The following is a 14,058-nucleotide window of genomic DNA, read 5'->3' on the forward strand; positions in this document are numbered from 1 at the left end:
CTGTTCCACAGCTCTTGTGCCACAGAATACAAATAAGCATTCAAGCAAAATGAAATGCTTTATGATATTTTCTCCCAAACTTTCCTGCCTTACTTCCATTGGCTTAGACTGAAACCTGCCCCACATAAACTGAAGGGCTGTTCTTTTTTGTCACATATCACATAATTCCTAAGAGTTTCTTGAAGCACAAGACAAAGTTTTCAGGGGGCCCAAGGAATTAAAGACAACTGAGGAAAGCAGGAAACTAAAATTGGCTATTCTGTGGCACTCCTCCTGCCCAGCCTCAACCAGCTGCCTCCAGCCATCTTGCCATAAGGCTTCCCTAGGCCTCACAATGGGAACCAGAGGGGGTTGCTTCACCTTATTCCTCTCTTCCCCCATAACCTTGAGATGAGCCTGCTTCATGTCCTCGGCCATCACTGGGAACCTCCTTTCAAACACCCTTGCCTCTACCCTTTCCCAGCCACCGCTCAATCCTGAATTAGGTCCCACCCTTGCTGGCACCTTGGCCAATCCCTAGTATAGGTGGTGCCTCACCTTCATAATTTCTCATCATCATCTTAACTGGACCTTCCCATGTTTTTCCATTTCTGGTTTCTCCCTCCCACCCAGGGTGGAGAGCCAATGGAAAGTGTCTATTGAACTTAAGGGCCTGCACTAGCTCACAGATCGCCTGCCTGCCTGTTGTTCCTGGGCTGCCTTCAGACTGGGCTGCCAGTCGCTGGCTTCCACCCCTGGTCATCCCTGGGTTCACCCCCACAGTCCTTGCTTGGCTGATAGTTCTCCCAGTCCCTTTCCGCTGTTCTGCCAGTCTCTGCTACTTCAACAACCTCTGGAAGGAGGTCCCCAGATAAGAACCCATTAGGGCCACCTCCTAACTCACACTGACTTCTGGCTAGGCTGTCACAGACCTCCCCAGCTCATGGGAGACCTCCCCAGTTTTCTGCTGCAGCAAAATCTACCACCTGCCCAGGGTTCCTGAGAGAGGCCCAAGCCAGCTATGCTCCCAACAGCTGCTGCTCAGACACACCAGGGCAGCCTGTTGCTGGCACACCTCCCCTAACTCAAGTGCCAGGAACTACAGTGGAGCTGCAGCTGGCCACCAAGCAGGCAGGGATTGGGGTGGGGTCAGCAAGTGTCAGTTCCGGACAAAGCTGTACTTGCAGTGTTTGAATCTAAGTTCTTGAATTTCAATACAAAAGGAACTTGAAAGAAAAGATTCAGAATATTATTTTATGACTTGTCATCTTTATGCTTTTTTGCTTTTCAGTTCTAAACTCTATCTTTGATGGTCATCATGGGAAAATTTCAGTGGGTCTGTACTTACAGATAAGGAAACATAACGTAAAAATGAAATGTCAAAGTTTTGAGACACAACACACAAAAACAGCCTTGAACACTTAATGATAATTTGCTCTGAAGGGCTATCTCCAATGAGTATGCCCAGTGAAATCTGACATGGTTATTGCTTGGATTAGCAAAAGCCAAGTACCTCATTATAAACCTTGTTAGAGATCCCTCTCATTTTCAAAAGTAGTTGGCCATGCAAAATTGGGGGGCGGGGGCAGCTGCTGTATTTGGAATTCAGGCCAAAACATGTTTTACTGTCACAAAAATGAAAATGCAATTCATGTGGCAATGCCTGACTTTAGCGTCCTGACATAATGAGTGTATCTGTGTAATAGCACACTGGTACTGAACAAAGACAGTAATATGCTGCAACAGCTCAATCTAGTCCTAATTCTTATGCTTTGGTGTAACATTAGCCAACAAGTTGGGCACATTTCAATTAGAGAGGACCTAGTATGACGAGAGAACCACAATCTTAGATTTGTGCAACACGCAAACGGCAAACCATGCTTTTATTTATAGCATTATTAAACCTGCATTATTTGAATATAACTTACCAAGATTCAGTGAGGCAGTCAAATCAGTACTACAAGTTATGTGTCTGAAAGCTTCACTATTCACATGCATCTCAAGCCAGCTGTAACAAAAAATGTACAAACATTACTTTAAAACATTATGGAAACACCACCATCTAATTATTTCCAACTCTGTTATGTAACAAGACTTTCTTTTTCACTACACATTTCTAAATAATTCTATTTATATACAAAATATTTGGATATTGCATTCTATGTTCAAATTAGGCTTCCTCACTACACATTTTTTTCCTCAGCATTTTTATTAAAATAAACTGCTTCTTTCACATCATAAATTTGTTTCTTTCAAATACAACTCAAGAGAAAAAAGCTATACAAGAGAATAACTTGGAGGTATATTTTTCCTGGTCCTAAGCCGTTCAATATTATTTTTCACTTAGCAAGATATAAGCATAGATGTTAAGATCTAAGCAGAAAATCCACTCAAGCATCAGCCCAGATATAAACTCGAAAAGTGGCTTTAGGCAAGTTCTCTTTCTCAGCCCCTCACCGGTAACCTGGTGATAACAATGATCATCCTCCATTACTGAAAGTTTCAATCTAATTGAAGTAGTTACATAAAGCATTTTGAACTTACAAAATGTCTACCTGAGGTGACTTACAACATAAACCAGTACAGATACAAGATTGATACCAATTAAAACCCATCCTACATCAACAACTATAAGACAACAAACTAATCAAAATATAACATACATAAGAGCAGTATTTTCAACACTAAACAAAGTACAAGCAATAAACACATGTTAACCCAAATATATAAGCCTTTATGAAATAATTGAATGGTTAGCAAAAGAAATATTGTAGCTATTCAACTACAAAGTAATGAACATCTAGCAGTATATTAACAAAAGCGCTGATGAAACAAATGTTTTTAATCTAGCGTCAAAAAATTAACACACCCAGCAACAGATGAGAGGCATTCCCATATCATGGGCACTACAACTTAAAAAAGTCTTCCTACAACAGCAACCTGAACTTCCTTTAACCACCACCAGGAAATTGCTCAGAACTCAGCTGAGTTTTGGTCATTCACTCAGTAGTTCATCAAGATGTGAGAAACCACAGACAGGTATGATCCACAGCTATAACTATACTATTCATCTCCTAGCTCTACCTTCTTGAACATTTGTAGGACCAGATCTACTACACCATGATGTCTCCAATCTCCATCTACCTCAATCAATCCAAATTAATATCATTGTACAGTAGCCATTAAAAGAATCTAAATACATAAAAACCAAAATTAAGAGACATTCTTCATACAAGTCCACCCAGAAAGTCATTTAATATTCAGATAATTATTATATAAGAAACCAAAATTGCTTACTTTCATCTTATTTTTTAGCATCAGTGACAGCTAAAATAGCTTCCTAGTAAATTATTTGCCATACCGCATAATAAAAGTAATATCACAAACAGAATATAGTAAGAGAATGATTGACTATGTCATCTGACCCTCGTGCATATTTATTCAGCAAGTCCCTATAAAGTCAGAGTGGCTTATTCTTCTGTGGGATTAAAGCCCAAAGAATTTATATGCTGGGGACCAAGATGGTTATCACCTGGATTGGCAGAATGAACTGCACCTCTTCAGATAAAGGCTCATATTTGAATATAATCTCTTGTATTAAACACTCTCTGCAAAAAAGAAAAGAAAATCAACCCAGTAAGGAAGTGGATCTTCTGCCTGCTGAGCTGGTTTGCCTGGAAATATTATGCATGAAAGAATTATGCAAAGGAACACTCAGAGATGGATTTTATTACCTGCAGCCTCCAATAGCATAGTCCATTCTACCCCCTCGCCCCCGGGTCCCCAATGAGCATGTGTTCAGAACTTTTACCAACACACATGCTGTCTATTTTCAAAAGATCAAGTCTGTACAAGCAGCAGAATGCGGAGGTAGAATGGACGCATCACATCAGTTCCATCACCTTCTTAATGTAGGGAAACTTGTAAACATATGATCCTTCACCTGCAATCTAGTGTAGGACAGTCTTGTCTGCCACCTCAGTTTTCTGTCACATTATTATAGACACTTCTTCTGACCAAGCCATGAGGACTGAACAACTTAATCAAAAATTCTACAGGACTCAGAGTTCTGCCAAAAACAAAAATACAATGGGACGAGAATTCCAAGCAGCCACTAGCACCAGTTTAACAGGGGAAGTCTTGACTTAATACAAGACTTCCAGAGGCAAATTGCAGGCACCCAATCAGATGTTTCATTAATAATAGACATGAAAAGTAAGTGAAAGTAATTGTAGTGGTAGCAGTCACTGTACACTTAATCAATTGATAAAATATCTGTCCCCTTACATCCACAAAAGTGATCACATAACACTACAATAGTGTCATTTTGCAACTAGCACTGAATACCAATATTGTTTGGGATATTTATATATCTTGCCTTTTTCCTGACACAATCAGGCCCCAAGGTGGGTGTCAAGATCTGCCACAGCCCACCTTAACATAGCAGAAGATTCCTCAGAATGACTTCTCAAGACAAGAAGTACCCCTGTGGCCCTGAAGCTTGTGGCTTCATGAATCCTGGAATGTCCCTAACAGCAGATTCCATTCAAGATATCATTGAATAACCAACCCCCAAGTTTCCCTCATAACAAACAAACAAACTCAAGAGTGCCAAATCTCTAGAAGGAATTGGGGGGGGGCTATCTCTAGTTAGCTGTGAAAATATTAATTTCTTGACTGCTTCATAATATATTAGGGAGCTTACACTTATTTAAAGAAACCAAGTTAGAGTGGGCTGGTAAGGTCCTAAATGAGATTGAACGGATGAAGACAGCAGTAGTGCCAACCAAGTTTGAAGCCAGGGTAGATTTACTCCAAGTTTTGGTAGACCACATGCTAATGACACTTGTGAAGTTAGGGTTGTTTATTAGAAAATTAAGTGAATGAATAAAAACTTGTCTTTAATTATTTCTGAAGTCTTAAAATAAAAATATAATAGAATTTTAGAACTTGAGATGGGCAGGTAAAGTCGGTCAATTGAAATACCCCTAAGCCAGCCACTGACCAACTGCTCTGCTAGGAGGGCATGGGGAAGGGTGTACCATTGATGCCAGGCAGCACTCAACTGAAGCTTTGCAGGTATATGGCACTGGGAGGGGGTGACAGTGAGGTTCACCATCATTGTAAGCTTTAAAAATCCAAGACCAACCTATCTCAAAATTGCTCCTGAATAAAATGAAATAAAGATATAGGAGGAGAAAAACTGAACTTTGCACTTGGTGGAAGAGCCGATGCCTGGAAGCTCAAGGTCCTCCTGCACTCCAGTCTCATGCGGGAGAACAGCACAAATTTGACAGGATAAAGAACCCATTTGTGGTCACAGGAGTCCCAGATACAATGTTTCAGTTGACCTCCAACCTCTGCTGCCTCAACATTTCCTACAAACTGGATCATGTTTTGAACTTTGCAGCTACCTGCTACAAGGATTCCAGTTTTCCAGGTCCTCACCAGTCTTTCTCCCCAACAGGGATTCAAAGCAGTTTCAACTGTTCTTTTCTTCTCCATTTAATTCTCACAAAACCCCTGTTCGGTAGGTTAGGCTGTGTGTGACTGACCCCAAATCATGAAAGGCTTTAATGGTAAACACCAGACCTTAAATTGGACCTTGAAACAGTAGGCAGCCAGTGAAGAGATTTGAAGACCAACATAGTATGATCTTGACAGGCAGCCCCCAATAATAAATAGGCTGCAGAGTATTGCAGCTGCTAAAGTTTCTGAACAGTCTTCAATGGTAGTTCCCTGTACAGTGTGTTACAGTAATCCAGCATATTACAACAACATGGATCAGCATAGGAGCAGCAGTGGCGTAGGAGGTTAAGAGCTCGTGTATCTAATCTGGAGGAACCGGGTTTGATTCCCAGCTCTGCCACCTGAGCTGTGGAGGCTTAACTGGGAAATTCAGATTAGCCTGTACACTCCCACACACGCCAGCTGGGTGACCTTGGGCTAGTCACAGCTTCTCGGAGCTCTCTCAGCCCCACCTACCTCACAGGGTGTTTGTTGTGAGGGGGGAAGGGCAAGGAGATTGTAAGCCCCTTTGAGTCTCCTACAGGAGAGAAAGGGGGGATATAAATCCAAACTCTTCTTCTTCTTCTTCTTCTTCTTCTTCATAGTCAGATCAATTTTCTGCACTAACATGGACAAATTCCAAACTAAGGGCATTTCCCACCATGTTTACTTACTTTTCTCCCAAGAGTCTTGTATCTAATAAGACATGCAAGTTTTTCACAAAGTCCTTCAATGACATTGTAAAAAATTAACAGGAGGCAGCTGTTTCTCCATCTTACAGTTTATTCTTCCTCAGCCACTTGATCACTACATTCAGGCTCAGCACAGAGATGGCAGATCTCTATGATATAGTCAATGTGGTATCATATTGAACACACTCCACGCCAAAATTATGTTTGATCTTTGTTCCAGAGTCTCACACAGATATTCCCCAACACGATGGGGCCACTATACCATGCAGGATCCCCCACTAAAGATTCCATAGACCTGGTGTTGCATTCCCCACAGAAACATTTTGAGTACATCATGCAACAAAAGACCTACCAGTGCTCTACCTCCTCCTGGTTCTTCATTTAAATGCTTCAGCAGTAAGCCATGATTTGTAGTGCTGAAAGTAGCCAAAAGATTGAATAGAAGCAGCTATTCAAATAAGGATGAATTTCCTTATCCACGAAAGTATAAAGATTATCTACCATCGCTATTAAAACTATCTCTTCCCCAAAACCAAGCCTAACTGAAAAGGGTCAAAGGCAGATATGACATCCAAGTAAATCTGGAGTTGTTCTGCCACTACTTTTTCAATATTTTTTCTTTAGAAGACTAATTGGACACAAGTCTACAGCTGACCAATACCTGTTTATCTGAAGTTTTCTCAAATATAATAATATTCATTAACCTATGCAGGAATTTTCTCCACAAGATGGATTTTTAAATGTTGGCTAGATAACAACATGCTTTGTGCTTGTCATTCACACATATGAACACACAGCTTAAAGTAAATCAAATTAGCTAACTAATTCATTGTAGATCAAAAGAAGAAGGGACAAAATCAGGAAAGAAAAAACATTACAAACACTACGTTAGGAAGATTTCAGACTCGGAATGAAGGTGTGAAATAAGAGCAACTTGCAAGTTTGTGTATGCTTATGAACTTTCAGGTCCACACAAGCTGAAGTGTCAGATGTTAGGACTTTAAAATCTCTCATGTTAAGACCTTTTAAAAAACAATGTTAAGCACCAACCTTGTACATGGTAGAGTAAACGTTACATAGTTTTTAAGTACCAGAAATTAATATTTAGTTGGGATTTTCTGGTTCTGCCAAGAAGATTTCCTGCTATTATAATACGCTACATACATATTTCCAGTTCTCACATGTGTCATTTGCACCAGTGAAACATCAAATGTTAATACTTTGAAATCAGAAGTCAGGCAAATGGAGAGGTTCTAAACAGCTGCTATGCATATCACCCTTCTCTCCATCACACAAAAAAAGGCATACACATGTCTGCCCTACAGAACCTGAGTAGCAAGTAGGTACGCTAACTTGGAATTGTTTGAAAAATCACAAGATAATCAAGAAAGGCTGCATATCTAGATTGAAGATTTTATACCAGAAAAGGCAATGGTGCTACAATTGGGGAAACATGGCCACAAGCTTCATTGTAGATTGCTTGCAAGAGTTTGCTCTTGGCAAATATGTCCAACAGACTAAAAACTAGGCTTTGGAACTAGTGTTATATGAATCTTTCCTCTTATCTAGATACCCCATTGGAGAAGGAAGTCAATATGGCAGCCCAATCTCCTCAGATCTCAGAAACTAAGTAGGATCAGTACTTGGAAGGGAGACCTCCAAGGAAGACTTTGTAGAGGAAGGCAATGACAAACCACCTCTGCTCCTCATATGCTTTGAACGTCTCTTGCTGGAATCACAAGTCAGCTGCAACTTGACAGAACTTTAAACACACACACGCTTAAAATTACAATTGAATATGAAAGTATGATGCAAACAGAAAATGAAAGATGAAGAAAATAAAAGTATGGCAGAAAACAAATGAAATTTTACCTCTACAATCTTAGCAAGTGATTTCTTCATAACAAAGAAACCTATCAGTACTAGAGCCCAGACACAATTAATATTTTTCAAACGAAACCATCTTCTAAAGTTTTTCATCAGTTTGGCACTTTCAAGGTCACTCTTCTATCCATCTACAGAATGAGCACCTTAAATGTCATCAACAATGAGTTAAATGTACCTGACAAGCTAAATAGGTTTACCTCCTAGCAGGTGATAGATTAACAGCACTAAATCAAAGATGTGGCTGCTATCCCAAAGACAACATTTTCATTGATGTCAGTGGAACACAATGATAAATGCATGAACTTTAGAAAGTATCTTGATCCCAGATTTATAAGGAAAAGGAAAACCTGTAAACTGAAGAGTCTCACTGTCTCTTTTGCAGGGTACAGGTTAGTTGCTATGTTTCACACCCAAGTATACCAAAACATGATCCAGCTATTGTGACAGCTCAAAGAAACATGTCCTAATTACATCACTGAGGACCTGCAGATCTCACAGTTCACAAATGTTTTCAGTTCCACTCATTATGACAGGCTCTAGAAAGCTGCATTTCCATTTCTCGCTCTCCCTCTTTGTGCCACCGAGTCACAGCTACCTTATGGGGAGGGTTTTCAAGGCGAGATGTTCGAAGGTTGTTTGGCATTGCACACCTCTGCATCATGACTCTATAGTGTCCCTTGAAAATTGCCTATCCAAATACTAACAAGGCCAACCCTGCTTAGCTTCTGAGATCTTTTTAATTAAAAAAAAACATTACCCACTTGAATAGCCATTTGTCACAATGTGTGTGTTCAAAACCAATGTTGTATGGGGGAAAAAATCAAAACTAAACATTCAAACTTAGGTTCCCGTACCCACCACCCCAAATCATATTCCAAACTTCGAACATGACACATTTTACATGAAATTCACCATGTAATCTGAAACATTAAGCTACTGACTCTTTAGCTCACAATGTGTTTGTGTAATGGATATTTTGCTAATAAGCCATTAATAAAATAACTACTGCTAACACAAAGCCAATAAGAAATATCACATTTACTCATATTAATAGCTAATTTTATATGGGGAACTATAACTGCTAAGAAATCCACTTGCACTGACTCAATAATGTAGTAACGTTTTAGAAAATTAATATCACATGGGTGCATTGTTAGTTTACTGCTTTAAGCTCTATTATCATTGCATCTTGAAGTAACCAAACAAAAATTCCTCTATGAGACCAAAATCCCCAAGAGGAAAAACAGTTCAGTTCATATCTGAATGCACACAATAGAACCACAGCTGATGGTGAACATCTTTCTGGTTATCTCCATATGTTCAACCAGTTTTTTCCCGCCCCCACCACTATCTAAAATGTACACTATCCAAAAGGATATTTTCAGAGAATGTCTGAAGAGAACGAAATAGTGGTTTGCCGCCTTTCTAGCCTCATTAAAAATGTGAGGGTACATAATAATCATTTGCAATTTAATTATTGTATAGTGTGAGACCGATGAGGGAAGCCTTTTGTAGCATATGCACAGATACGCAGAAGGGACAATTAGATCAGTGATCTTCACTGCTTAATACCACTTAATTCCATTGCAATAGAAAAATTTGTGATCTGAAGCAAAACATCTAGACTTTAATCCTTCAAAAAGAAATGCAGGGAAATAATTTTATCATATATTACTAGCAACTCTCTTTAATACAAGTATAACTAAAGGAACACAATGAACTTGCCAAGTATACAATCAGATTTTAGGTTTTGTTATGCTAAATTCTCAGTGTCTGGAATAAAACTATATAAAACAAAATCTTTGTGTACAGCTCAGGTCATTGTTATTCACTGTACAACATATTAATTAGAAAATGCTTAAGAATTATCTTGTTTTTCTCAGATACAGCTCAGATATTTAAAATGTCTTAGCTGTATCCACCCTGCTTGAGTATCAGTTTAGCATAGGGAATTCAGCTTATGCCAACATGTCAGTGACATCATCAACAAAAGGAGAGAGCAGAAAACACTAAGCATTGTAGTAGCAGCTGTCTTTCTGAATGACTTTGCTATTCCTACAGAGCAACCTGTACTCTTTGCAGATGGGCAGGCTGATTCCTATTATGAAGTAAAATGCAGTAAAAGTCAACTCAGGCCATTTAAGCATATTTCACCTAATAAATGCCCTGATGTTTTCATATACCTTTTATAATATAACATACCTTGATGTTTTCATATACCTTTTATAATATAGCATACAAGATAAGACTATTCTGAATTGACTGTAATAGTCTACCTAGGTGCATTCAATTTTTCTACAACAGAACTTGTTTGCAAACAAACATGCTGTCCCCATAAATATCCCAATAGAAAAACACTATCCGTTCATCACACATTCAGCGTTCAAGTATCAGGATAATTATTCAGAATTTAAATTAAATAATCAAAGATTGTGGAAAGCAGTATTTTCTTTCAAGAGAGCATTTCAAACTACTCAGAGAAAAACACTCACATAATACCTAAACATTTCTGTGCAGGGCTGTCTGTGTGTGTCATAATTTTTTTCAAAAAATCTAGTTGTGCTACAATGGTTGAAGAGCAACTGTTTCTAAAGCAAACAGTACTCAGTGGAATAGTGTGGTTACTATCACAAGTATCTAAAGTATAAGCAACCAACAATGCTAGATTTCAAAAACTCAGAGAGCCTTTAATAAAGTTTCAGCTTGCCTCTCTTTGCCAACAATAAAGCCACTCTCATTTGGCTTGCCAAAAATTCAGCTGTCAGACTCAAATTCTTCAATTTGAAACTGTCACCAAAAATTGCTTTTTAAAAAGTTAAGAAATTACCTTTCTGCTACTGAATGTTATCTTTTCCTTACTAACAAGATCTTCTCATTGTTGTGGTAAATTCTGCAATTGTACAAAAGGGTCAAAGCACACTCTGATGCAACTGTGCATTGTATACTAGTCATTTTCTCAACAATCTAAAATCACTGCTATCAGTTTATACACCAAAAAGATAGCCCTCAAAGAGCTGTTGTCCTAGGACTAGGTAGACAGCCTTCAATGGAAAGCAAAGGGTTTTTATCTATTCAAATTATCAATGTATCTTTACTTATTACTACACACATACACTGGTTGATAGCAGTTTCAATGTCATACTTTCTCCCCAAAGAAACAGATATCTGAAGAGGCTAAGAATTTATAACTTGTTTTAAAGAACTACATTTCTCAGGGTCCCCTGGTGAGACAAGAGAATTGTTTAACTGGCTTGTTAAAGCCAACAACTTTCCACACATCTTCGGATGGATATTTGTATCCACCATGAACATGTTCAAAAGTTGGCTGCTTGAGCATATCAATATACTTCCCAGAAGGTAAGGCTGGTTTTCAAAATTTTGGTCTCTAAAAATGATCAGAAGGCAATCAAACCAGTTAGGTCCATCCCCTCTCCTCTCTTTCTTCTTATTTAAATATTTTATGTATTTATTCTCACTTTAAGAGTTCGCTCAACGAACCCGCGGCACTAGATCGATTGCAGAGCATATGGAAGAACGGTCTAGATGAAAATGCATATTACATGAACAAAGTCAAAGTTGCCAAGACAACCAATAACCCTGGATACCTTTGCAACAGTACTGTCGGCAGAGCCGTGAACACAAGAGCGTCTGCCCATAAAGAAAAGCAAACGCCATCACTGTGCACGACAGAAATCACGGGCGTCGAGATGAAAACACCTCCCGTGCAACCGCAAGCAGGAACCTCTGGTAGGTGAAGAGACCCGGGAGAAGAAGACGGCTGTTTGTGTTTGATACACACTCGGCAGGCACCCTCCCCTGCACAAGGATAGCTCAGGGAGCAGGTGGAGAGGGGATTAGACGCACACTGGGGAAGGGAGGAGTATGTCATTCGCCATATACAATAGAGGGAGGGAGGGAGGGAGAAGGGAATTAGGCTCTTCTTCCCCACTCCCTTCAAGCCATACCCGAGCCCCACATGAAACAAAAAGGAGTCCTATGCAGACAGGGAAGGTGGAGTCTCTCCCTCCCTTCTCCTCCGCACAGAAAGAGTTCAATCGATCTCATCCACGCAGCCCCCGAGGAGTTAAAAGGAAGAGGCTGCAACGCTGGAGCCGCGGGAGCAGGGGCGCGCTGCAAACCCACAGACCGCCGCTCCTGAAAGCCGGGCACCAGCCAAGCGAGCCCCGCAAGACAGCTACGGCGCCACTGGGGCCGCCGCCGCCGTACCCTGCCCCCACCCACCCAGCCGGGCGCACGCAACAGCAATGCGGCTCCCCGGGCTGTGCTCGCACCCAGCGGCGGGCGGGCGGGCAGGCAGGCAGGCAGGGCCTAGTGGGGTTCCACGAAGGGGAACTTCGAGGGTCGGCCCGCAGCGGACCAAAGTTAAGATAAGTTAAAGCCCATTCGGCGGGCGCGAAAGAAAAAAAAAGAAAAGAAAGATTAAAAGGCCGAGACCAGCCTCCGCCGTCGCCACCCGGGCCCGATTTGGGAGGCGATTGTCATCGAGGAGACATCCCGAGCGCCGCCTCTCCTCTCTCCTTCGTGGGATCATCATTCCTCTCACGCTCGCTGGGGTGTCACCAGCCTATCCCCAGAGGAAGCCCAACACCCTTCTTCTTGCCTTGGGAGAGAGAGACCCTCTCTCTTCTCTCCCCCCCCCCGCCCCGGATTCTCATTGTCAGCCACGCAGCTGCCACCCTGAAGTCCTCCTCCCTATTGAGACACGGGGGGGGGGGGGAGGAACGGCGGCCAGCCTTCGCCATTAATACCCCCTTCCACTTCCCCGCCAACAACGTTCATGACCCCCTTTCTTTTTCCTCTCTCTTTCCTTTCCAGGCTGCTCTCTCACCCCGCGGGGCCAGCCGCCCCCTTGAAGGGGAAAGGGGACAACTTTACGCAGGAGATAATCTCTCTCCACGCACCCCCGCGTATCCCCATTAAACAACCACACACCCACCAGTCATAAAAGAACAGTGAGCGCTCACACTGGCTGGCTGACATCTCCCCCCACCCCCGGTCCCACTCCTGAAAGAGGGGGGGAAGCCACAACTTGGGGAGAGTAGTGGGGGGAGGCAGAGCGGGCCAAGTCGCCACCCCCTTTTTTTGGCTCGCCTGTGTGGCTCCCGAAGCATCGGCTCCCACCGGCCATCCCCAGCAGCAGCACTACACACCACCCAGATTATACAACATACTCCCGGGGAGGGACCCCTCTCCTCCTCCCTCCCGGCCTGCTGAGCGAGGCCTCCTAGCGAGGCAGGGAAGGGGGACGCGGGCGCCTTCTTTTACCGAGGTCAGTCGCGTCTCCGGCTCCTGTCGCCAGCGCTGACCTTCGCTTTGTAAGAGGAAGCTGGAGCCGCCGAGTCTTCCGCGGCCGCCATGTTCCCGTTTTAATAACTGGCTGCTTGTTTATTTCAATGGAGACCCTCCCACAGCTCTCGCCCTCCTCCTTCTCCTTCTCCTCCTCCTCCCCGCGCTGCTACCCAGCCAGAGAGGAGGGACGGGGAGGGCCGAGGCGCAGAGGCAGCGACGCCGCCGCCGCCGCCACTCCCTGCCCTCGCCAGGCGCAAAAGTGGCCTCGCGAGGGAAAGAGAGAGGCGGCGGCGCACGGTGAGCGGCGACTCCTGCGCCCCTCAGTGAAAAGGAAACTTCTTGGCCGGCCTCTGGCTGCAAAGGCTCCCCTCGTCAGGCGGAGAAAAGCTAACCTAGCTGAGCGTCTCACTATGAAGCCGGTGGAAAATCCACCGCCGTTTAACAAAGAGCAAGAAATCAGTCTACTATCGCGGGGGTGGGGGGTGTCGTTTCCTAATTTTTACACAAATAAACAGTGGAAAGTCTTGGTGATTAAATACGGTGCCAGTCTATGGAATGCAGTCTTAGGAATGCTTTTGTGGAAGTAAGCAGCATTGTCATTTCTTAACTTCAGAATTGCAAGTGTGTTTTTACACGAATGAACTCTGGAAAGTCTTGGTGATTAAATACTCTGCCATTTTCT

General features: G+C 42.3%; 1 protein-coding gene across 1 annotated transcript in view; it reads right to left on the bottom strand.

The window, feature by feature from the left end:
* NCOA2 (nuclear receptor coactivator 2) overlaps window positions 1-13,588 on the bottom strand; it is a 165,630-nt gene extending 152,042 nt beyond the window's left edge. Inside the window, exons 1-2 of the mRNA XM_048507426.1 lie at window positions 13,353-13,588; window positions 1,908-1,987 (exon numbers count right to left, since the gene is read on the bottom strand). The gene's annotated coding sequence lies outside the window, so the exon portion shown is untranslated. The remainder of the gene's footprint in view (window positions 1-1,907; window positions 1,988-13,352) is intronic.
* Between the last annotated feature and the right edge of the window lie 470 nt (window positions 13,589-14,058).

The sequence above is a fragment of the Sphaerodactylus townsendi genome, linkage group LG09 (genome assembly GCF_021028975.2).
Source record: "Sphaerodactylus townsendi isolate TG3544 linkage group LG09, MPM_Stown_v2.3, whole genome shotgun sequence".
In the NCBI taxonomy this organism is placed as follows: domain Eukaryota; kingdom Metazoa; phylum Chordata; class Lepidosauria; order Squamata; family Sphaerodactylidae; genus Sphaerodactylus; species Sphaerodactylus townsendi.